The sequence below is a fragment of the Notothenia rossii genome, assembly GCF_949606895.1.
Source record: "Notothenia rossii genome assembly, chromosome: 8".
Taxonomy (NCBI): domain Eukaryota; kingdom Metazoa; phylum Chordata; class Actinopteri; order Perciformes; family Nototheniidae; genus Notothenia; species Notothenia rossii.
Window position 1 is genome coordinate 23,256,725 of NC_136906.1, and position 27,127 is coordinate 23,283,851.

General features: G+C 41.5%; 1 long non-coding RNA gene across 1 annotated transcript; it reads left to right on the forward strand.

Annotated features, from left to right (window-relative positions):
• The first annotated feature begins 11 nt into the window (after positions 1 to 11).
• Positions 12 to 26,798, forward strand: LOC307015162. Its single transcript, XR_013801432.1, has 4 exons — positions 12 to 93; positions 3,397 to 3,456; positions 22,947 to 23,006; positions 23,771 to 26,798. It is a non-coding gene; the product is annotated as an uncharacterized lncRNA (long non-coding RNA).
• The last annotated feature ends 329 nt before the right edge of the window (positions 26,799 to 27,127 follow it).

Genomic DNA, 27,127 nt, shown 5'->3' on the forward strand with positions numbered 1-27,127 from the left:
AAATGCCTGTCGAAAAAGGTACATGATACAACTTAGGTACACGTGTTTGAAATTTCAGCGTTTTTTCCTACAAACTTGAGGGTAACCGCCCAGGTAACTTAATTATGTTGACATGAATTTTGTTGTACGCATATACACATTTAGCGGTTGAAGTAACAAAGAAGTTGTTGCTGTCACGATGCAAACTGAAAAAAACCTCTGTAGACTAAGTCATGCATTTTAGCTAGCTAAACATGTTCATTACCAGTTTGTTGTTGCAGTGGTTTATTTTCAGACCTCAAATTACCTAAGTAAGCAACACATATTTGTTTCTTTGAAAAGTAATTAATTTAGCATCACTGCATCAATTTATTCAGTGTGAGTTCAATTTCCACAACTGTAATTTGCTCAGTTTTCAGTGATACAGTTCAGTTAAGTACCATGCAAAGTAAACGTTTGTTTTGTAATAAAATGCCACTTAAAAGAAATCGTCCACCTAAAAAGAAAAAACTAAACTAATTCTAAAAAGACCCACAACTTTTTATTTGTCAAAAAAAAGGTGAAATGCTAGTCATCTGAATTTCTCATGACTATTTGGCATCAGGATGTAATAAAAAATGTCATACATGTACACAAAATTGACAAAATAATTGGCCACTGATTCTATATTTTGCCTTCCATTATGCCTTTACCAAATCACCACATATTCCCACATCTTGCTGTTGGCCCTCTAATTTCTACCTGCTCCACATAAGTACTTTTGGTATGTACTCTGACCCCTGCACAGGTTTTGTTAACCGTCCATTTGAATGAAATTGGCTGCTATAACTTTGCCATGCTGCTTGTCTGGCTTGTAAAACTAATTTCTGCAGCCAACGTTTCAATCAGTGCAAAAATGCTGAGTTTTGGCAGTGCCCATGCCACACAAAAAAAATCTGATTGTCAAGCAGCTAACAGAAGTACTTAGGCTCTCACCCGTAGGCTATCGTCATGATATTACTAGCCTATTGAAAAGCTGACTTCAAAAATAATCAGTTGTTATCTTTATATTTAGTGGACAGCACAACATATACAAAAACAAACACAAATTTATTTCTACCATCCTATTGAGAGGATGACTTATTTTGAAGATACATTTGTTTCCAGAAGGTTGTTAAAAATCTTTATTGAAAATGGGTGAAAGAAATAGTTGAGACCTAGTGTCTAAAGGTGCTTATTATTGCTTTTTTGTAAATCGCTACTGTTTAACATGGCTATTTTTTTCTGGAATGTGCCTGTGTGAGTACAAGCACAGATGACATGATGCTACCAAGAATAGCATGAGTATGACATCCTGAGTTTGGCCACTGGGTGGAAGTAGAGGACGTAGATTGGTTTTCCCCTCATGATAGAGAGAGAGCATATAGCGGAGTCTTGGATTTAGTTGCATGACAGTAGTTTGGAACTTATGTAGTATGTGATTCATTGCAAATTGCTGCATGCTTGTGCATCAGACGTTGTTAATTAAAGTATAGTTGTAAGCAGAGCTGTGGAGCAAGAAAATGCCCTGCCAGCTGTTTGTTCGTCCTCTTTCATTTGACACTGGGACAACAGACAACACCTCCCAGCTGTTTGAATACATTAAACAATGTTTCCATGTGAATGACTTGATCCTGTTTCCAGAAAGCACTTTGAGCAAGCAGGGTTATTATTTACCCCACCCATAAACAAACACATTCCACAACCCCTAGTCATACACCCAACACACACATGCCCACAAACACACGCTCCCCTTCCCACTGCTCCCACATAATGGCTTCACACGTCGCTGGCCTTACAGTAATGAAGTGTGAAGCTTCTGTGACGCCACGGGGAAGCTACCGTGTGGAACTGCACTATTTTTGTGCACCACCTTCAATTCCTCACAGCCCAGATAGATTTGCTCACATATTAAGTCCACTTTGTACTTTCTACAGGCAACATTCAAACTAACTTTCATCAAACACCCTTAAAAAATTGTGAAACTAGACTGAGTTGGTGCACCATGCTCCGCACTACCATTTTGTGCTAGCGTTTTGCAGATGTTTCAAATTGGACCAAAGAGACAGATTTTGTGTCCCACCTGCATGTTAGGTAATACTTGTATCAATGAATTGAGTAGTGTATTCGAAAATATGAAAAGCACACTTTGTTGATGTTTGTGGGTTGATTGATATTCCCATGATTAAAATAAAAGTGCATCTTACTGTTACTGTATAAGATAAAAAGGTGTAAATTATGTGATACGGTTGTTGAATATTGCAATAAAGATATTACTTGCGATAAATACAAATATATGTTAGTGAACTCCGCCTGTCTGCCACTGCTTGTTCACTGCAAGTATACTTTTGAGTAAAACTAAAATCTAAGTTCCTTATCTAAAAAATATCTCTTATTGATAAAATTGTACATTAGGCTAGACAAAATAGGCACACATTTTTAAAACATATTTTAATCCCTATGTGCAATTCACTGCCTTTTCGAGTAGTGTTTATCAGTCATTTAAAAAAAATATATATATATCTATGTGAATACATATATCTATATGTTTAGGAATTGTATACAGTATGAGTGTGTTTCAAAGTTAAACATTGGAAGTAGTTTTCCAAAGTTGCGGTTTTATTGATGTCTATTGGCGCTCACTTGCCTTGTATTATTGCAGGCAGTACTAGTACATTCATTTCAAATAATGCTGCCAAATTGTCCCCTGTTAACATAGTGTAATGCAAGTTAGAGGGAAACTGTCATTACAACAGGCGTATAGTCATATTTCAGGCTGAGAGGCCCAGGGTCGATGCATAATGCCATTGCCACTCTTAGTACTGCATAGCTTTAGGAGGCCTGTCCTATTTATATTGAGAGGCTGTGGATTGATGCGAAATGACAAGGGCCGCGAGGCTGCTGAGTGGGTGGGCATCCACATGCTCCACTCCACAGGCAACCCTTTCCTTCTATACACACACACACACACACACACACACTTGTCTTCATGTCCCAATGCCACCAGCCTTAGAAAAGCCCCGCAGTCTCAATGTGCAATGTCCTCTCTCTGTCAACATATCCTCTATCCCAACGTTAATGTGACAGAATATAACCAGAGCCCAGAACAACCAGGCAGTACAGAGCCATGAAAAACAGCAAGTGTACCGGGCATGTTCCCTCTTCTTCTAGCAGTCTGCTTCCTCATCACACGTTGGCTCGTATTTTAAAATACTGCTAATTCTATCAAATAAGTAATATAGTTTAGTATGTGTTAGTTCAGAGACTGGACTTTCATTTACATCATCTAACTTTTCTTTAGTTACATTGTAGGCGATAACTAATGAATGGTATTGTTGTGTGTTATTTAATTGAATGAAATCGATGGTATGATTAAAGTGATTATTTTTATCTTTTCAGACTGACTAGATGACGTCAGCTACCCAACCTCTCAATATCATGGACACCAGGCGCGAACAAGTAACTAACAGTTATTAAAACAACAAAACATAATAATTATATTTATTTGTATACATTCAGTTGTATTGTTATTGTTTACTGTTAAGGCACCATACTTATTTTTACTTTTTAATACATACTCACTGTTTCTTTCTCTCTCTCACACACACACACACACACACACACACACACACACACACACACACACACACACACACACACACACACACACACACACACACACACACACAACACACACACACACACACACACACACACACACACAAACACACACACACACACACACACACACACACACACACACGCACACGCACACGCACACGCACACACACACACACAAACTGTACACAAAGTCTTTCTGTAGCTCTCACACACTCTACGTTGCCCTTCCCCCCCTACACACATTTTGACAGACACACAAACTATTTTTCTGTGGTTAAAAAGAGAAGTGAGAAATAAAGAGCCAGCGAGTCAGTGCAGCAGTCTTTAGTAATGTCCGTCCATCCTTCAGTGTCCGATTGCCATTATTAAAAATTGCTGATGGCTTATTGATTCTGCAACACAACATTAAGGATATCAGATCTTTGTTGCCAAGATTGTCTCATACCATTTACTGTGTGAAGAGTTTGCTGACTTAATGTTCGAATAGTTACTTGGCTCTTAGCTTAAAGCCATTTGACTTTGTTATCATAACTAACTCACTAAAGCTTAAAGCAATAGTTTAACATTTGAACAGATATATACTTATTTGAGAGTTTGAGAGTTAGCAGATCAATTTGCAGTAGGGCTGCAAATAAAATTTATTTTCTTGAATATTTGATAAGCATATTTGTGAGTCAACACCTCTGACGGATAAAGAGGAGTCATTCATTAAAATATGTTTTGTTTGACTTGTTCAATGGTCTGTACAGGGCTCCTTAGATTTTAAATGCATTGGCTGCAAAGCAGTGATGCATGCTGGTTCATCAGTTTGCTTAAGCCTAATGTCCCTTTGGAGGAGAAAAATTAACTTGAGCTGATACAGCTGAGGGAATAATCTGGTTATGCGTAATGAGGGCTCTTATTAGTAGTTATGCTTCTATCAGGTTGAGTGTGCTGGTGGTGGACTTCCCACATCTCTCTCTCAGGAGGCATGGTGCTTTCACTCCGCTCGTCGAGCTTTTTACTCTGAATTGCAGGCAATTAAAACCCTGCCATGTGAATGTGTGGAAAAGGTAATGAATATGGAACACTAACGTGCAGGAGTCCGTCGAGACCGCTCGTCGAGTTCTGAGAGTTCCTTTCTCCAAATCATCGGGAAGCACAAAGACAATTTGACAGCGTTCTTTTCCTCCCGTCCCTCACTCTGTGTGCATGTGACTCCCCGAATGATGGCCCAGAGGTTTTTATAAATGCAGAGCCCATTCTATCCAGGTTGTTGACCTTTCGTGACCTCTGGCAGTGAGAAGAAACTTTTCTGTCGTTGGTTTGGCGCCCTGCCTGGCTGACCGTGCCAGCTCTTCTGAGCAGAGCAGAGGAATGATGGGAAGGGGGCTGAGTGGATGCGTCTAGACAGCCAAGTGGAGGAGGGCAAATATTTAGCCATGCCACTTGGGGAGGGGATCCAGGCCTCCTCCCCCCGCTAAGGCATGCCTCTTAGCCACAGAATCAGGCCATGTCTCCATTCTGCTCCCTGTGCTGCCTCACACTCTGTATTCAGAGTCACGGATCTCATTTCTTGGATAATATTTCAAGCTGGCCACAGATGGGGAATTAAATTGAAGACCTGGCTTGGTATGGGGCATAAACGATGGATTTTGGGAGCTTCTCAGCAAGATGATATGAAAAGGAAATGCATACTGTAGATTTAGCTGTACTTAGGCTATTTTTAAGGGTCTGTGTAAATGAATGCATGAAACGCTGACTGAGTTGTCTGTTTACCGACAGCGGAACAACCCCCACAGCCATCACTTATTATCCACTGTGACACATCAGTCACCTCATTTTAAAATGAATTGTTATTTTGCTGTTGATGGCTGAATACAATTTTCCACCCTCTCTCGTAGAAAAAAAATGTCATAGTGCTATTTGACAGTATATGTGTTTACATGCAAGCTCCAATATATTCCAATATTTCCCGCAATACACAGCCAAGTCTAAGCAAATTCCCATGGATTTTCCCTCCCGCCTATGAATAAATCCGTAATCAAATGAATTGCTGTCAGTTGGTCCTAACAAGACGACTCAAATCAGGGTAAATATTGACTCAAGCGAATCAGCACTTGACAGTTTATGCTGACACCATGTTGCGACGCTGACAACAATACACATCCTCCCATCAATGTTCTGGCAGGATGGTGACACAGAGGGGAGAAAATAAAAGTTGGAGAGCGAGCGAGAGCAGTCCGGTGAGGCTAACGCTCAGTTGTTCCTGCTCATTGTTGGTCGGTGTTGCAGACTGCTGCTGGTGTCGCGTCTGCTGATGGGCTGAGGCAACCCTGCTCTACTGGTAGCCGTCACTCTCCCACACATCAGACAGCGAGGCGCAGTCTCACACCACCTGCGTCTGGATGACGGTCTCTCTCTCTGGCCTTCTATTCTTCATCTTGTTTTTCTGCTTGGAGCCAATACAAAAAAAATAAGCTTCTTTGATCTGATGGGAAAGAGCTTAACACACGCTCATGCATGTTGAAGAGGAGAATCCATCAAAAGGGCTTCTCTCAAGCAGCACTGAAATGAGCATTTGATTATTCAATAGTTTGACCGGCAGAACATTTACGTGCGACCGTTTTCTTAATAGAATAATCAATCAAATTCCTCGTACGTGTAAACCTACCTGGTAATAAACCTGTTTCTGATTCTGATTAAAGTTAAATATCAAGTGAAAGTGCTTAGACTTGCATATCATTGTACATTTGATGGCTTATTGGACAGTGTTCAGTGTTAGTCAAATGGGACAGGCATTGGGTTTTTACTTAGATATTCTACTGTGCATTACATGATTACTTGATTATAGGGGCCCTAATATGCTTTTTGGGGGTTTCCCTTCCCCTGTGTTATAGCTCTTTGTCCATGTAAATGGTCTGCATCCCTTTAAATTCAATGCAGAGGAAGTATTTCTCCCATACACCCTGCCTGAAACGCCTTGATTATAGTCCTTTGTTTATTTCGGTAACATAATGACATCACTTTGAAACCCTCGTGAATCTATTGGCTAGTGTTGCAACACATTGTATGTAGACTAAAGGGCGGGACGTCTCTAAAGGGTGGAACAATCACAACAGAGAAGATCAAAGAATAGCAACATGTCACAGAAGAGGCACAAAATACAATAATAAAACCTGAAATGAGCATAGTAATGCCCCTTTATTCATAAAATAATAGATTTAACAATAATCAATCCCTGAAAGAATTTTTAAGAATTGCAAGCCATATTTTTGGGCTGTAATTATTATAAAAAAACTCCCGCCTCTCTCTTTATCTCTCTCCTCTTCTCGTGCTCAGTAATGCAACATTTAGGAATTTCCAATATGTCACACAGGCCTGATCTCATAAACATTGCATACAAATGTTGTGCATCCCACCATCCTGCGTTAATTAAATAATGAAAGCGTTTGTGTCACTTTCATGTAAAGCCTTGTAGGGCTCACCCATCTGTCTGGTTGTGCTGTTACACTGTGTGTCATCAGTGTACGACAACAAATTACATCTTATTAGTACCAATACCAGCAGTGACAACATTTATCAGGGAAAACATCCCCTACTCTCCTAATTGTCCCCCTCAGGGCTCACTGTTATGTGGACCGGTATCGACGGCCAGGCAGTCATTAGGACATCACACTTGAGCTGACGAGCAGAGATTTCAGGGGACATGTCCACCCCGCTTGGTTAATTTGATGTGAGTAGACTGACACCTCGTTTTGAGCCATTGAGGTATTTATAGTTGAGGATATTCAGATGCTCACCGTTAGTTTCTGCGCTTCTGTTCGTGAGCCCCTGATAGAGCGCTGCCCACTGGGGGCTGGTGGCAAAAGCGAGGCGGACCTGGATATGAATAGCTGGCGGGGAACAGGTCGGAAAAGGTGGAAAGGGCATTAAAGTTTATCTGTCAAAGAACAAGAGCGAGTAGCTGATATTCAAGTGTATCTGTCAGTCTCTCCTCACATATGAGAGTGAGTGACAAAGGGCGCGAGTCAACCCGGCCCATCTGAGCTTTTTTATCTCTCCTCAACAATGGGATCGTGTCTGAAACAGATACGCCGCCTGTCTGTCACTTTTACCCGCTGATATTTTGTCTGTGCGGCCAGTGCTGCGCGAGTTGGCCCGTGCACCTTTACATGAATGCCTGTGTTGTTTTTTTGCAAGATTGTGATCTCCCGTCAGGTAGAATTGTCCCTGCTGCTGCCTCTCATTCATGGCGATACCTCCCTCCTGCCACCTTCCATTTCGCGCTGCTAACATCCTCAGGGAGTGACAGATAGAAATCAGAGTCTTAGCCAGGCTCTGAGCAGCTCATGTCTGCTCCTAAATGCTGCGATCTTTTTAAAAGGGTTTTGCCTCTAAACTGTTACACCTCTTAGTCTGTTCTCTCTGCCATCTACCGCAGCATCTCACGCTAAAATATCTGCCTCAGGTGTCCACAGACTTGTCTCTTTATCCCTGGATCAGGAGCTTATGTCCCATCATTCTTCACGCTGAGGACCACGCAATACTATCACAATTTTTTCTGGTGATCAGCCCAACCATTCTTTCCTGCCAATTACAATACTTTGATGTCTATCTGTGCAATGGGTGAGGCGAGAAATGTGTCTCTCTTCTGCTGCCTCTTGGCTACCAAGGCCAGACTTGTGCTGTCTGAAGATAATCAGTAGTTTTCACACTAACACTAAAAAAGAGTGAGGGAAGGATTTACCCCCATCCTGCCTGTCAGACAACCCGCCAAAGACAGGGGAATTATTTTGGCAGCAACACTAATGTGGTGACGGTTGTTGTTTCCTAAACTGATTTCCTTAATCCTCCACTTGTTCCACGCTTTGTAAACATGGGGGCATGATTTTGTAATCTGGGAGGTCCCATCGATGCACAGACACACATGCACACACACACGCCGACAACTTGTCCCTGTTACCCCCTCCTCGTCAGCCGCTGCCCTAATTAGTCAGAATTAAGACGAATGCCTGGGCCTCCCACGATCAATTGGTATCGAGCGGACCTTCGCTCGCCCCTGCCTGGGGGCCTCTCTCGGCCGACAGATCATTTATATCAATCGTTTTTGTTTTTCTTTCCTTCCCCCTTTCCATTCTTCTGTCCACCAAGTGCAAGGTTCAGTCTATTGGTTGGTGAGCAGAATGGACGGCAGGCAATATGGCCAAACCTGGCACCTTAACTGCTACAGTTGTATTGATGTCACAGGGACACATTCTTTAAAAAAAACAACCCAGGGACACATACGCCTGTCGAAGGAATATGTGTGTTATTATATCAATTTGTGAGGGCGTACTTGAGCGGAGCTTTTTATGCCTTCCCCTTTTACTAACAAGCTCACCCTTTAGAAGCGGGAGTCCCTCTTCCATGCCCTTTGCTCTTCTGTCAAATATCCCTCTTCTCTTTCTTGCTCTGCCTTTATAACTTGCTATTTTGGGTGCGGAGAAGCTTTTACTGTATGGGTTCCATGTTTTTATTGATTTAGCCCATTTGGATCAAGATAATAACGAGTACAAAAGGCTCTATTTCAATCTCTTACTGTACCTGCTTATATTACCTCCTTTTTCTTTATTCCGCCACATTCTCTCTTTGTCATTGCTCTTCTAGCATCCTAAATTGTGTGAGGACAGAAGAATGGTATAAACTGGCTAGTGGATAAGACAAAACAAAGACAGGGACACTTGAGGTATTAGATATTAGATAGATAAAACACAAAGTTAAGGCATCAACCCTAATTGATTTTTGAAATAAAAGGAACCTGCTCAACTTACAGTTTTTGTCTTGCAGCTTTGACCTCCATTTGTGGCTGCATAACAGAGCAGAGCCATGCCCTATTTTTTGTCTGTGTTGTGTTGCAGTGACAAGGCTGGCCAATCAAGTGCTTATCATAAACAAAAGGCACACATGTCTGTATGCAGGGTCAGGTCGATGGAAGATAGCATTTTTATTTTTTGGATGGATTTCCAAAGCATTGTTTACTGAAAGGCATTATTTATTCGTTCCCTGCTTTCCCATTAGTTGTTCTACTCAAAGCCTAGATTCTACTCTTACAAAAGTTAAAACTCAACACCAGTGAAAGGTGTGTGCATTTCCTTCATTATTCTGAGGTCTACTGAAAACCTCGGGGGATTTTCATTTAAAGGACAAATTAAAAAGAGCCAAGGATACAAACGCACATTTGTATTAGTTCCTTTCTCCAAGGTTAATGGTAGAGTGAACTGCCACTGACCACAGACATAGATCCAGTTTGTCCTCTGTGTGTGTGTGTCTACAGGTCACTGAGGGGGTGCTATATGCTCGTAGTAAATGAGAGTATTAGATACTAACTGCTTCTACCCTGGAGGCAAGCTCAAACCTCTCAGGTCAGATCCTTATTCATGCCTCATGCTTTGTGTGCTTGCCTGTCTTGTGTGTGATGTTGCAGAGACCAGTGATGGCACAACTGCACGTCTGTGGTGCCAATCTTGGATCGCACACCACAGCACTTTAGCCATCCATAATTTGGCTGCCTGATCTTTGGTTAGAGGCATCTCTTCTGTGCACTGGAGTGTAGCGTTATGCCTTTGGTGTGATCCATTGAAGCTCAGTTCAGAGGAGTAAACCTTGGCTAACTGACTTAAGATGAGATTCAACTTCAGAATTCAGTTTAAGCTAATGTGCACCTAGTGTGGCTTTGTCCATTTGTGGGTGTGTGCATGCATTCCTTTTTTTGAAAGGGTTAATGGATGTTTTTATTTTGGCACACTGAAGGGCCATCCATCAATATCTATGACAAAAACTTTAAAATGATAGATTTTTAAAGTAGTTATTACTACTGGATGGTAGAGTCTACATGACAAAAAGGGCATACATTATTGTATCATATCTTTTGGAGCAGTTGGATGAAAGATGGAAACACTGGAAAATATTTTAGAGATGTCTTCCTAGAGATATCCCGCCCCTAATCCTCATGTATGTGTTGGAGCTCACATCACTAGTGTTACAGTACGTATGTCACTATTTGATGTTGTGGATCCAAACAAAGGAGTCAATGTGAGGTGTTTCAGACGGGGGAGAGTTTGTGGGAGAGAACCCCCCCTGAAGGGATTTAAGCCTTTGTAGACCATTTACGTGCACTAAAACCTGTATAACACACTTTAAGGAAGGGATCGCCAAAGAAAGCACAATAGGACCTCTTTAAACAAATGTTCTGTCAGCAATAAGTTTACTTATTAAAATATCAGCATTTCTGTCTTTCCTCGCCTCCATGGCGTTTTGTGCCTTTTAGCACTCTGTAGGCAACAGTACTTTTCAACTGTTTCCTAATTAGGTCTATAGATATCCTTATTTAAATGTATTTTTCAGCGCAGCGTACAGAAGTAACAGGTAATTAATATCCATTTTAGGGCTAGAGCGTGCAACACATGCTTGGCGCCATTGTTTCCAGAACATCCTCGTTCATCAGTGTGGATGCTCACATTGTTATGATGTTGATTGTGTAAAAAGCCCTCATCTCATTGACTCATCCCAGAGGCCCAGGCTGTTCGGGCAAAAGACCCTCTGTGCCCCCCTTTGCCACCTGCTTTTTTTTAGACAAAGGCTGACATACTTCAACTCTGCCTCCTCATTTCCTTCAGATAGAGCTGGAAGACCCCGTCTTTACAAACACAAACCCCGTTCTGCAATGCCACATTGAACTCAGGGACATTGGGGATATAAAGGACAGAGAAGTCAAAGAGAGGGAGAGGAGAATAGCCCTTTATCCTCTTCATGGATAAATGGGAGTTACATTTGAACTATTAATCCTCCTTTCACACTCTACGCTGTTGGGGATAGGATATGATGGAGATAAAGTGCCATGTAAATATTAACCAGTGTATCCTTTAACAATTTTGCCCATTCACCTATATTTTTTGCTTATTATGGGGTCTATAATGAGTCACAGAGGAGGAATACACTCTCCTGGTCTTCATATATGTGTGTGTGTGCGTTATAAGGTGGGATGGCTGGCAACCGCACTTCTGTCTTTCTGCCTAATTTGCCAATGTGAACATTTAGTTAAGTGGCCAGAGTTTGTTTTGCTCCCCAGCTCCCTGCTGCGCTAGCAATACTACATCACTCAGGCTGTAAGCTATATGGGACAGACCAAGAGAGATACGGGGTTTCAGAGGAACAGGGACTGCAGTGTCATGTTTAAATGAGTAGCACACCAAGTGATGCTGATGAAGAAGGAAGTGGTGATGGGAGACGGATGCGCGGGCCCTGAAGTGTTGTTGTTCTAGTCTGAGAGATGGCCCCCCGCGGTGGAGAGTCAACTGTGGCCAGCCTGAACTCCTGCCAAGCTCACTGTTGAGTTGTTGCAGATGGCACAGACAGTCACACTGATGTGGCACGGTACACATTTAAGGAAGGTGAGATAAACTGATATGCAACAGAATCCTCATGTTGATCAGTTCACCCTTCATGAGACAGGTGCACCAGAACCCTCCTTGTGTGCGGGGTAGATATTTGCTCAGGTGCATCATGTCAGCAGAACAGCTGGATGATAAGGACTTGTTAAGGAAAAGATTGAATGATTCAAGGATAATTTATTGACATTCTGCAACACAGAATTGCGAAACGAAATGCAGTTTTGATGCATTTATGCTACACAAGAACTATATGACAAACCAAACAACATTATAATGTTCTTGCAATTAATGAAACAATGGTAAATCCTCTGGGAAGATAATATGGCCAGGATCTTATTTTAAATATAATGAATTGGACTTCCGGGAAACATGTCCATTGACTTTGACGTTTCAGCACCAAGCACCATTGATATTAACTCACAGTTCCAATAGTGCCGAGTTTTGACATTTTTAATGAAATTCAGACAAATATTGCATAGTAATAATAACATACATTAAAAAGGGTTTGCTTTCACTTATATCGTTAAACAAAGCCAAACTTCCACTACGAGATCCACTACTGAATCTCTTTTTCACTGGCCAACTAATAAAGCCATGTTTTCTTCTAAAGTGTGTATTACTCATCTGGATACGAGTCCATTTGTAGCATCAACAAAGAACTATGAACTAGAGTTGTTTCAAAGATTATGCTCATCCCCCCAAAACTTTTATATTCTTTTATTTACCATTGTGTCAGTAGGTATTTTATTTACAGAGGGTAGAGGTCTGAGGATGGCAAAGCAGCTGCATCTCACTGCATATTACTGTGAAACTTCTACTGTTGTGTACTCAGATGCGACAGTCAACAGTCTTATTCCAATCCTCCTACCTGATGAATCTGCAACTGAAAGTGCAGCACATCCAGAGAGAAAGAAGCACAAGACAGCCTGTTCCCCCCGCTTCATGATGTATTCACAACCAGGACATGTTGTTTTGAGATCCACATGACAGTTTCTTGTTAGACAAGATCCTGAATAATCAGTTGTTGCCGGGGCTCCCAGCAGCACACTGCGGGGCCACAGAGACATGCGGAGGGAGCCTTTGGGGCCCCGGCTTTGGGGGAGGAGGGTGCTGTTAGACTGCCGCGTCTGACTATCAGGAGATTTGTGTGGAGGCTCGGGGGCACAGAGTGGAGACAGTGTCAGGGCGATACCCTTGACGGTGATGTGATTGAGTAGACGGCGGCGACCCGCTCCTTTCTTTACCCGCCCCATCTTTTCCCCCTTACTCCTCCATCCACTCCCCTATACACAACAACTCCACGAGAGTGAGCGATCACTAAGAACAGCGCTGGTTATTATACCTAAGCACATCCTTGTAATTTATGCATGATTGCCTGGCAATCTGAGGCAATTCATCATCCTCTTTCCTATCTTTCTTTTTTTAATCTGTTGGTGTCTTGTTCCTCTGGACGTTAATCTATAGGGCTATTAAGAATGCCTGTGTAATAATGGCTCTGCTCAGGTGACAGCATGACATTGGCGCCGTCATTGCTGTGTGTGTTTGAGATCCTGGAGGAGTGGGGGGCAATGAAAGAGGCCAGATCTGCCTTTTATTGTTAAGAAGCTGTTGTACCATCCGTTGTTTTGTTGGTGCGATACCACAAGTCCCGACAGGCAGTTGGCAAGAGCTTAGTCTGCGTGAAGTGAGGAGAGTGTGTTGTTTTAAGACTGTTTGTGTGCAATAAACCCATGTGTCAGTATGCAAACTGTCAAAGTTCTCTTTAATTGTTCTTTAAAATTGAAATGTTTGCACATGTGTCTAGTGGTGCCTTTTCTTCCGGCTTCTGTGTCTGTTGGGAATGGAAATTGATATGGACTATTTATTAAGTTGTGGTTAGGGTTTTTGTGTTTCTTTTTTATTTTCCTTGAAAGCTATAATTAATTTATGTTAGATAGTTAATTTGAGTGTTTTAATTGTGTTAAATGATTGTGTTTTGAATGCATAGAGTATATATATTACCGAATATCAACGTTGATGACTGCAAACTTGTTTATCACACAAAAGCATGTCTAAAGATAACACAACACAGGCCAGCTTACGTCTGGTGCACAAACATGTCTGCAACATGTCATCATGCCTCTGTGCATGTGCACGTTTTATATGTTTGCTGGCAGACGCCATGAAATATCCAGTGTGAGACAGAAGTGTTAACAGCACCAGCACAGACTGGCCCTTCTGTTGTGGAGTTATCCAACTGTGACTTCAAGGCATGGCTAATGGATGCCGACCTTGCTCCATGTTCTCCATCGGTTCCATTCAGCATCTATCAACCCAAAGATGTATCTTGATTTACCCCGCTGTCCCTCTATCACTTCCTGTTGTAGAGCAGAGCACCAGAGTGCACCTTGGCCTGTTGCAGGCCATTGTAATCTTCCTGGGCTCAGTGAAGGCTACATTAAGGACTGAACAGCATGAGCAACGAGGCAGCAGAAGGCAGCTGCTCGGCAGACAGGAAAACAGGCCATGAATATTGACCCAGGCTTATCATGATCAAAATATTTATTTACCTAATTGGTCTGCTTTCAAGATATTACTTCACAATGGTAGTGGAAATATTGAAATGATTCGTCAACGAGTATTACTCTTTACTAATTTTCTCCAGCACTGCAAAAATTAGCATCAACATGATGTCTAGTTTAGCACCATCTGCAAGGTTGAATAAAGGAGTAGAGGATAATCATATACTTTGGATTCTGAGACAGTCATATCTTATACTGCTGTTAAAGGTGGAGCTGGACATTTTGGGAATTAACTTATTTTCTTTCTGATGGGGAGAGAGAGGATCTACGGTCCAGCATCCAACCCCTGAAACGAGATGCATTGTAGTTTCTACCCTTCAGTCTTTATACAGATGAACACAAATAGATATAACATGCTAAGTAATGAGCTTTGGAGGTGGTGGTATTTCTTTATAAGTGAACTGGTGAAATGTAAAAGTGGTTAACAAGTACTGCAACGTCGTATTACTTTTTTTCCCCACAGTCCCTGATAAAGTATATTCTGTCCTCTTTTCTCTCCCTTATTCATGCCTGCTTCTGCTGTTTACTTCAGTTTCTTCAGTGTTTTCTAAGGCATGTACCTCTATCCTTTTTGCCTCTAGAATGGATTTCTGTGAGGGACTTGACACAGATGGTTGGGGTTATGTTAAAAACACCCAGATGGTATTCAGAAATATATTAGTCATATTTGAGTCGATGTGTTACAGTACAGAGCTTCATTTACTCTGGTGTGACAGTGAGTCATTACAGAATCGAGTGAAACAGGTAACACTTTTTTCCCTAAAACCTTTTGTTGGTTTTAGTTTTTTTCACTGGATTAAGATTGGTAGTTTTTTATCTTAATGCAAAAACACTGAAAAACTAAACCAAATGAAGTAATTTACGTAAAAGACACCCTGTTGAATTGTTTCTTTTTTAATTGTCCTTGTATTGGTTTGACTTTAGATGTGACTGCCTTAGTGTGTCCTCCTTTGCTTCTGTTTCTCTGAGTCTGAAGCCACGTGGGTGTATTTGGTATATTTAATTGACACTCACAGCAGCAGTCAGTGCATTGATTTCCCATTGGTCAGTGCGGCTTGAGTTTACAGAAGGAGGTGCAGAGAGAAAAAAGGCCTTATTTTTCCCGGTCTGCCACAGTCTTTATTTCTTTCCAAGAAAAAAGCAGGAAAGTAAAATCTTGACAAAGCTGAGTTGCCTGCAGCACTTTATGATATTTATTCTGAAAACATTCAACTTAAAGAATAACACAGGTTTGCCTGTGGTGTACATACTACAGATTCTACGAACACTGGAGATCATACACATCACACATTACAAGAAACAGGTCAGTCAGTTTGTATTTTAAGGAAGACATAAGAACAGATTTTCCTTAAAGCAGAACTACTCTAGTATCGGAATAAAAGAAACCCTGAGCTCTCCGGCTGTGTTGCAGTTGGCTCATAAGGCAACTTGGCCATACAGCAATGTAAGGCTGTTTAGATTTGAGCTGCTCACAGCAAATACGTCCTAAATAACCATGTGTTTGTGCTGTCTAACTTTACAACAACATTCAAAACATTAACTATATAAACCATACCTACCTTTTGTTAACCTCCATGCATTGTTTTGTTACTATATGATCCTGTACCATTTTCATGGAATAATACCTTGACAAAGCGAGAAGATTATAATTTGTATTGATTATGTAATTTTAGAGGGATGTTCGCATTGATTTAATTACAGTCAGTTGGTTTATAGCCAATAAAAAGCAGCGAGTAGCAGAAAAGCATCTTTAAGCATTGTTTATGGAATGACAACAAGTGATAGTATATAGAAATCGAAGACAGACACAAGTTTGATTTGGATTCTCAAATGGCCTGAGCATGCAGAAGGCCAGAGGGCCCAGCAGTGTTGGGATTTGGCCTCCTTGCTGTTGTTGATTCCCCTCAGAGCATGGCGGCTCCTCAGAGACCATCGTTGTGTACTCTATCATCTTAACACAAAGCCTGCTGGACGTGCATGCCTGTTACATGGTCCCATGACATCTCACTGCTTCTTCTCTCTTTCATCTGTGTCCGTGCCGTTTCTTCTCGTCTCTGGCCTTTCATCAAACTTTCTCTTTCTCCCTCTCCCTTTCCACTAGAGCTGTCTGCCATCACCTCAGGGCCTCCACCTTGTTTTAAACTGGGAGAAAGAGAGGATACCAAAGGAGCTTTGAGTTTTGCTGAAAAGTAATTTGGAGTTTTGATTTACACTTACTTTCCGTCTTTGTGTTAAGACTCCAGCTGACTTGATCTTTGAGGTTGCATCAGCGGTTTTGGTGCCGTTTGGTGGCACCGAGGTTTTAGGTGGAAGTGTTTGTGACTGACAAATTCAGAGGATTTGTCAGTCACAACCTGTCTGATCTCCTTTCTTTCTACCAATCTCTTGATGCTATTTCCTTCACGGACAGAAGCAAGACTGGCCTGCAGACAGCTGTGTTTAGGGCTTAGATAGAAGACAGATAGATAATTCAGAGGTGGGAAAGGAGACGTGCTGTAATCACAGAGATGGAAGGATGATGTCAATCATGGGGTCTGGCTGGCCGGTAAAAGGAAGCAGGGATGAAAATGGTCAGAATTGAGGGATTTTCGGTGTCAGAGAAGGAGCCACCCTGTTTCTCCTTATTCTCTGAGGAGAATCAATCACTCTCCTGGCTTTAAATGCCCCCACTCCTCTCATGTCATTCAGCATCCAACCATATCCTTGTACCCATCCCCTTTGATCACTTCTCATCTTAATCATTGCCAGAAGTCTGACCCAAAAAACTAAAAATGTTCTTCTTTTAGCGTTGTATTCACAAACTCTTTCACACACAATCGGGGCAGTAGTTTTTCTATTTTCTTTCTTTCTTACTAACAAATAAACTGAACCAAAAACACAACATTTTTGCTTGAGATTAATGAGCACTAAAGACATGGTACAGCTTGGGCTTATGGACCTTTTTCTATGTTTTTCAGTTATTAAACATTGCCATGCAATAAGCCATGCCACCAGAATACCAGGTCAAAATTAGAGTTAGGAAATAGTTAGTTGATTTCTGGTTTGGTAGTGTATTCAACATTAAAGGGAATGTGTGATGCTCGTTTTCAGATTCCTATTAGTATTATGTGCCTCTATTGTGACATGTTTACATGCTTTAATGTTCAAAAAGCTCTTTATTTTTCTCATACTGCCTGTGCTGCAGCACCTCTTTTCACCCTCTGTCTGAAACCAGAGCCCAGTCTGCTCTGATTGGTTAGCTGGCCGGCTCTCTTGTGATTGGTCAACTGCAAAGGGATGTCCTTCCCCTTAGCCTATCACGTACATATGTTGGAGGGCTATCCAATAGAAGGGCGAGTGTTACGTAGTGATGGCACTATGTTACAGAAGTAAACAAAGGACTATAATGCGGTATTTCAGGCAGGGGGCGGAGTGTGTGAGAATTCGCTCTGGAGGAAACTTTGGGATTTTAGCCTTTGCAGACCATTGACATTCACAAAAACCTATATAAGGGAAAACCCCTCCCCCACAAAAATAAGGCCTCTATTAGGTGAGAGTGTTGTGCTCAGTACATGAAAGCTTCATAGTTGCTATCTAAGACTGCATTTCACATGAAGGTTTGCATTTGACTTAACCAGCTGCAGCCTCAGTCTGAAGAGACAAAAGAAAAGCTGCATCAAATCACAGAGAACAAGACTTCCTTTAATTGATGTGATCTCTGAGGTTATCGTGTCCCATCTGCAATTATTGTTTGGCAGCAGTACTGCAACGAAAGTAAAAAGACATACAGGTCATACAACACAATTATGCAAATTGCACATACAGTAACATTGTGTTTTTCAGACAATGGAGTCCAACATCTTTGCTCCTAAATATCTAGGAGGCAGGCAAATAGAAGGGAATTAGATTTCAAACAGGTGTTTTACTCTAGAACCTCTGAGGGGCCTCTCCTGACAGTGCCACTTCAAAACCCTCTGCAGAAAGTGAGGTGGGGCTGTCACAGCAAGTCCCAACGGATGTGTCAGAGAGCTTCAAACTTTACAGTATGTATTTATTCATCCATATCTGTTTGTTTGCATATTTCATAGTCTTCTTTCTTACTTTGGGGCTATGGGCAACTGTCGTAATCAGTGAGTTCATCTTGTACGATTGAAGTCATTTGTCAGATGATATTGGTTGAACCCCATTTCGTTACCTGTTTACCCTGATGACTTCATTTGGAATGCATGTCATTTCCACCATTGTTGATTTAACTCCCAGTTATAAGTAAAAGATAAGCTGGTGTCGAAGATTTATTGGAGCTCCATCTTTCATCTACAGCGAGCACACTCACGTTTTCTGCAGACAATTAAGCCCCTTTTCTGGTTTTTATGATTACATTTTGATTTGTTGGTTTGATGGATATGCCTTTGGTGCCAGCCAGCCGCATTTTCACTTGCTCTGACGGACTGTGTAGTAATTTATCGTCCACACTGTACTCATGAAATTATTAATATCCCAATAATAGACAGTTAGTTCTTGCATCGGAGACAGGATATCATGCAGATTTTTTTTCCAGTATTACAGTGAGTCATTTCACTGGCTGCAAGATATTGACTGCCTCGATCATAATTCATAAGGGGGTTTATCCGTTTTTTCCTAAATCACTCTTGGTGCTATATTCACAACACAAGTAGATCTTCATTTTTTTACTCATGTATATCAGTTTTTTTTAAATGCTGATAACTCTCCACACACAATTGTGACTTCAGTCAACATATACGTTTCCTCCTCCAAGTTCTTCTCCTCATTTTATGTTTTTCTAAATCTATCTCTCACACTGTCTTCCTTTCCGTTTTCACGCATCAAAAGAGCTTGATGGTTTGACAGGACGGGCCCTAGAAACTTGCTACCTCCCTGCAGACCCTGCAAAGTCTCCGCTCCCTTATTGAACTGTTATCTGCCCTATTTTTGGGATTTTCCATGGCAACTACGAGCCAGCGAATGTGTGAGGGAAAAGAGTGAGGTCTCCAGTGAAAGCAGCATCTTGTTTCAGACAGCTGTCTGCTGAAACGACAAAGGAAACTTTTGGAAAGTTGTTTTCCCCTCGTTTAGCATGAAAAGCAATTTGCTGCAGCTGCTTTAAGTTAAACCCTCTCCGTCCTTGAGCCATGTGTCTCTGCCCTGCTTAAAGTCCTGGTATTGCAGAAAGTCACTGCTGTTTAATGATATTGCCGTGCTGAGGAACACATAGAAGCACTGCTCCTTCCTTGAACGGTTCCTAAGCAACGTGTTCAATTGAAGAAAGCTGCAACTATTGACTGACAGTAGTCAAAGTTTCCTCTATGGGACCCCCCCCCCCAGTGGAAGTAACCCACATTTCACTCTATTTTTAGCCAAATGTCAGATTTAAGGCATTACCACAACATTTAGGTCCCTCCACTCAACATGTATCAAATGGAGCCTGTTTCCGTGGAAAGCCAACGTGTACACTTTCTTACACAAGAGCCTCCCCTCACAATCCTTAGCCTCTCCTCTCCAGGTTCTGCCTTTGGATGTGGAGCGACAGGGCGACTTTAAAGTCGGGTTATGCTTGCGTCTTCCGTAGGATTACACCAGAATCCCAATGGTTTTAAACAGTCACACTCTGCCACTCAAAGCCAGACATTTTCGTTTGCAGCGTTTATTAAAGGGGCTTGGGAGTCTGTGGTGACAAGTGAAGCGTTTTGTAGAAACGGAATGAGGGATAGAGAAGAACAGAATTCAGCAACTAGGGTTTTCTTTTTTTAAAGTTTCAGCCTCAAGACTTGCTTAGCCTTTGTCGCTCTGTTTAGAAACACAGTCACAGATATAGCCCAGGGACACAGTGGCCCTGGGGGCTGGGGGGGGAACAAGCAGCCCTAGGCAATCAGTGAGCGGCGATAGCAACGTCTATATAGGAATGTTTTCTTATTAAGATTAATGTTTGCTTTGGAAGAAAGGATCCTCCTCTTCTTTAATGATTATAAAAGGAAGATGTGAGGGCTTCTTTTTCCCTTCCAACACCCAGCATAATTAGAATGGCTGATGGGTCATGGATGAATAAAGAGAAAAAGCATCACATGATTAGGGGGCAAGGGAACGCCAACAAGAGCCACTCTCCGTTTGGAGGAAGGTCGTTTGTGCTTGCTTTTGCATATTTGCCAGATTCTTTCTTCATGCAAAAATATATTGGATTTATGACGGAAATAATTGTACCTTTTGCTTGATTTTAAATATATGAATAGTATGTTATTTGAGAAGATATGTCTCCACTAACCTTGTGTCTTTATTTCGAATGTGGCATTGAGAACACTCCACTAATGAGTTATCATCCTTTGTGCATATATAGACTCTTGTGTGTCTGACTTGCTAATTCTTTCAATAGACCAAGAACAACACATTTTTTCCACTCATCAATCTTTACCATTAAATCTATTGTGTTTTTGACAAGAGGCTAACAAAACAATCCTGTGTGATTGGAAGCATTCATCACCTTGCAAAAAAAGAAAAGGCTAAATAATAAAGGATACACAACACGCTCCCCTCTCCCCATGGACACCTCAGTGTAGTGGAAACAGAGAAGCTGTGTTTATCTGCTCCTTCTGTCACTCCTCGCTCATCGGCAGAATGGTGAGAGTATGGATCCGCTTCATGACAATCCATCACTTGTGACAGGTGCACACAGTAATCTATTTTAAACAGCAGGCTTTGATGCTGATGATGCATGGCAGAAGAGGCTATACAGTATGCAGACTTATGGGCGTGTATATTGATAATCCATTTTCTTCATTTTAACCACTGCAGGAAAAAAAATGAATCCTTCCAGGCGTCACTATGTGTTGCAATCTTTAAACTTGTATGCTTATGGTTTTTCTGTATTGACACCTCTTCACTGTTTAGAATACCGGAGAACTAAATTGAAAATGATGGAGGGAAACGCTTCTAACAAAGTCCATTTGGTTGGCATCTATGTTATTAGTCAGAGACAAATGGACTGTGCATAAACTGAAAAAAGTAGCAAACACGCCCAAAGTCTTATGTTATATTGATCTGTCAAAGCTAGACAGAAGTTGAGCAGACTGTAAAGATCTGCAGGAAGCTAAGCAGAAGCTCATCGTATAAATCATACACATTTTACATGACATGTTACTTGTTAGATGCTTTTATCCAAAGCGACTTACATACTCAATACTGTGGGCAATCCCCACATGAGCAATTTGGGGTGAAGTGTCTTGCCCAGGGACACAACGTCATGCTGACTGCAGTGGGGTTTGAACCTGTGCTCCCCTGACCAACGCACTAGTTCACTGTGCCACACGCCTCCCTACTGTATATATATTTGTGATGCAAAATATTTAGAGATAGGTGTCACAGAAATAACCTCTTGAGTTCTTCTCTGGCTGCTGCTGTATCATTCAGGGATCAATACTATCTGTGAATATATTATCTATGTTGCAGCCTTTCTTAGTTCTTTTTTTTTTCTCGGATTGTTAAAGGAAGCAGCAAATATTACCATAGCAACATGGACACAATCCAATCTCACTGAGCAACAGTCCTCGATGTTGCCCACGACATTTTACATTTTAGATGTGTTTGCCCTGCAATACTTTTCTCATGTCATTTAAGTTGAGAAAATACTGTATTATGTGTCTATATCTAATTTATAAAACGTCTCCAACTCCTTGTGCTCTAAGCCGCCATTCCTCCCACCCAATTTAGCCTCTTTTCTTGCCACCCTCTCCCAGTATCCCATCATCACCCTCTCATCCCTGTGCTCTCAGTGGCAGTAAGCCCATGAATTAAATTCCAGACCATTCTTTGGAGATATCTGTGAGCTTTCTTCTTGCTCCCAGCCCCTGTTGCTACAATTTCAATCTGCCTGTCAGTTTGAAGGGGCTGCCAGGTACTTCTGGCTGGGCCATATGTCCTTGGACACTCTGTCTTGGGGATGGGGGAGCAGGGGAGAGAGGGAGAGGCCGGTTAAAGATGAGGCTATCTGGAGCTACCTCTGAGAACTCTCACTGATTCTCACTTGGCTGACATGCAAAACAATACAACCCACCAAAACCTGTCGCTAATTCTCTCCTCGAGCAGGATTCAGATATAGGCATGGCAGGGAGCTCTTCAGAGGGTCCCCCTGGGGTCGGAAAAACAGATCCTGTTTCAGCGGGCCAGTTGGCTTGGTGTGGCGCAGTGACCGCATCGCCATCTCCGAAACAGTCTGTCAGTCAGTCACAGTCTGCTGGTCCGCGGCTCCAGTGGTCAGGCAAGAGTTCATTCTCTTCGGGTGTCTTTGTCAGGATGTTTCGCTGCCTGCCAAACACTTCCTCCAACTCTGAAACCTCAGTCTGTGCCTCTTCCTCTGTCTCCGATCCAGGGCTGTGATTCTGCGCTGAACTGGTCACACCTTCAGTCCAGCTGCGCCTGCTGCCTCGAGGTGAGGCCTGTAAGCCCCGCGATAGTTCTGCTTGCACAAAGGCACCGTCACACACATCAGAGTTTGAAACCACTTGAGAGTAACTAAATCTTCCCTTTGATTTGTATCCTAAAACTCTCCCGTGTAAAAAACAAAGTTTGTTTAAAGTTTAACAGCCACAACAAAACCCCTTATGCTGACACTGACATGATAGACTGGCTATCCAATCAGAAATCAGAAACAGGTTTCAGGTCAACACAAACAAGTGATTCGCCTCGGTGTATACAATGCATACATGCTTAAAAAAATCTCTCAAAACTCACTTATTCAATCTAGCTTTCAAACTCTGATCAAAAACATTTTACTCCGCATTTGGATTATGACTACTGTTTATGTTTTGAGTTTTCTTTGTATTGTTTCTGTTCTGATTTTATGTAAAGCGTCTTTGAGCATTATAAAAAGCACTATAAAAATCCCATGTATTATTTGTATTATTATTATTATTATTATTATTATAAACACAGTTCAAGAAGATAAATTGTAAGAAAAGGACCGCACAAATAAAACAATTATACAAAAGGAATGAAAGAAAACCATTAGAACATTTAAAATATAGCAATATTTACATGAAATATAGATAAACCCTTAAAAATTAAATGAAGTTAAATATGTGCAAGTGATGACAAAAACTTGAGCAGTGTGAAGGACCAACAGTATTAAAATGAACAAGACATGTTTAGCAAACTGTCCATTAACTAAACTAAATATATACCGTGCTCTTTTAGTGTCAAAGCAGCAGGAGCCATTTTACCCGAGGTCCGAGCAGCCCAGCGGTGTCCTGAAGTCACCACGACGGCGGGAAGTATTGTGACAGAGTTTTAATGTGAGGAAGAGGAGCCCTCGTCACCCATCGCCTCTTCGAGATGAAAGGCCCCGAAAGCAGCCAGCCACCCTGCCGGACAGATCTCAGCTGTTATATGAAGTGTTTGACAGGAGTGGCTGGTACTTGACCTTCTCTCCCTCACATCTATTCTTCTCTCCCTCGTTTCTCTCACTTTCGTGCTCCGTGTCGCTGCTCCGCCACAGGCTGACCGCTCTCGCCCTCCAGCCTCCTGGGTGTTGTCAGGGAGCTAACAGTCCCATTTTGCTGTATCACGCCTGCACATTTGTGTTTATTCTCTATCAAAAACACAAGACACCTTGTGGTGTCGTTGATGTTGTTTCTGTGCAGTCTAACATGCAAGCTTCCAGGTCTGAGGAGAATTTGTGACTGACTTGATGTCAAAGGTCAGATGAGGAAGACAGATGAGGGATGGAATTGCTGCTCAGCGCTTGAGTAAAAACTAAGACAGCAGGGCTCAATGTGCATAATCATCTTGTTACCCATGCAGCGTTACATGAAGATGATGACATCCTCTGGCTATATCAAAGGAGACTTACAGTGGCAAACAGGCTAGGATGCCTACTGTATTTTGAGCCTACATGTGCATGTGTGTGGGGGGTAATGCAGTTGAATTTTTAACAGCCTTGATGCACATTTCCATTTCTCCGGCAGACGATGTCCCTTGTATTCATCTCTTCTAACAATGGCGAAATGTCAGCATACTTTCAGACTGCTCTAAATTAAACATTCATCCCCTCTGAGTATACAGCTATATAGCTGTTCTTGCCATCCCCTCCCACACTATCTTTCTAGAATGCTTCGGCCAAATGAGGAGACACTAACTTAGACCAGATGGTAAGGATGCAGAGTAATGGAAAAAACAAAGGTTTACAAATATGCCTAATGACAATCGTCTGGCTCACTTTCTTGGTCCTGTCCCAAATGTCCCAGGCCTCAGTATGTGCAATGGCCAAGAAAGTTGAAGACAAGACTTAAAATGGAGAGGAGGATATTTTATTAATGGGAACTATTAATATTCCATCGCAATGGGACAATGGTGTGTTTCTTTTTGCAGAAGCATAATGAATAACTGAGCGCCTCCATGGTACCCGATTCCTCAGCATGAATATTCAGGCGCTGGTGGTGTATCATGGGAGTGTTGAGAGCCTCTTCTCTACCCTGTAGTGGATCACACCCGAGCATTTAGACTCACCTCTCTATTCCTCTTTATTTCCTTCAATGCACACTCAGGCATGCGACTGAGGCCAGTAGCATCTGGGGACCGGAGCCTATAGATCTGAGGCCTCCCTCTCAATAATGGCCCTCCACAGAGGCCGGATTGATTGATTACACCACCGTGGCTTTGTGTGGGTTTTTAATTGATTGATTAATTGTGGGCATGGGCTGAAATGTGATTGATTATGAGTAGTCAGCAGTGGGTCAGAGTCAAGCTGTCAACGCCAACAGGGTGACAGGTAAGCTTTTGTGGATTCTATGCTTGTCCTTTTATCCAAGAATCCCACTTTCATCTCTTATGCATGGTACAGCGACACTTAGTCCTTGCCTTGGTCACCTCTTGGGCTCTTTTTTTCACTAGCTTCATTGTGTCTTTGTTCACATTTGCTTTTGCCTGGATCTCTGTATGTCCTGTTCTTGGCCGTAGTGTGTTCAATAATGTCAGATCAGTGGTATTCAGCAGATTCAACAAGTGGTTCCTTATAAACCTCAAAGACTTATCTCTAATATAGGCTACAAAAGCGAAAAATAAACTCAAGAGAAGGTTGAATGGAAAATGAACAGTGATTTTTCACAAGCAAGTGACCCAACTCCAGAAACCCTTTTCTGATAGAACAGTGAATAAGAATGAAAGAGAAAAATTAGGGAACATAAGAAAGAATCAATAACCTACACAAGTACGGACAGACAACAAACACATGTTTAAACTGTGAGTTTGCCATTGTCAATAAACGATACACTTTCAGAATGAAACCTTTTCTTATTTTTAATTGTGTTTGTATTGAACGTTATACCTTGCATGGAGTGTAATGTACTGGAAGTTATATATTGCGGACCTTAAACCACATCCGGTCTCCACTGTGAATGGCTAGAGAACTTACGCTTAACAGACAGTATTTTACTCTATATCATAAGTAGACTACAAAATGTTTTCTTTTATGTAAATGTATTCAAATCAATCAAATAAATTACAATATTTTGTCAAAATACAGAGCCTTAAAATATCCTATGATACAAAAATGGCTGACTTGTGTTTGGTTTTCCGACATGAACCCAAGTGACTGTTTTAAGACTAAATGTGGGACAGGTTCCTGGTAAATATTATCAATGTAAGTAAAAAGTACCATGAGGACTGCTTCGTTAAAGTTTTCAACGGTGTGTTAATTAGCCCAGAAAGCCCAAAAAACATATAAGTTTAGCATGGGTAATGTGTAAGCCAAGTGTTGTGCCAAGCTAATAACTTCCTTTCTATGTTGTCAGTGCTCAGACCCTTACACGAAACAAATGAATTAACAAGCAAAAGGACAAGTGAACCTAGAAACATTTAACAGCAAACAAACAAACATAATTCATTGAACACATACATAATTTATGAAGGGACCTCTGACTCTTAGCATGTGGATGGAAGTGTGTTCGGGTATCAGACACAATCTGTTCGTCAGTAGTCTCTATAGATAGAATCTCCATAAGGTTCACTCTTCTTCTTTGGTTGCTTAAAGGGCAGGACGTGCATCTTCACAGATAATGGCTTCGTCTAATCACTCATCAAATTGGGGATAAAACAGGAACATGTGCTTGTTGTGCTCTGTCTGATGAACATGTCTCATTGGGGAATTTCAAAAGCAGTTGGCAACGCATAAATGTTGTGTTTTACTCAAAAATATCCTAAAGCTGGTGTGTTCAAGATTAAATGATTAAACACTTCTGCTGCTTCCTGGCATTATTTGCCTATTGATTCCATCAGAAGTTTTTTCTGTGCCGAATTGTGTTGGCCAATTTGAAGGTACTTGGTCTGTTGATTCCAATGCTATTTCCTAAAGTTTATCCTGTGTAGACTTTCTTTCCACTTTGAAAAATATAACATGGTGATGAAAGCATTTGCACTATTGACCTCTTTTGCCCCTTTTTAAAAGAAAAATTGACTCGATACCATATCTGAATTAATGTGTACGTCTCTTTGCTGATTCCTGGGGTACTGATTCTTTAGGGTATAGGTATTCAATTAAAATGTAAAGAGGTACAG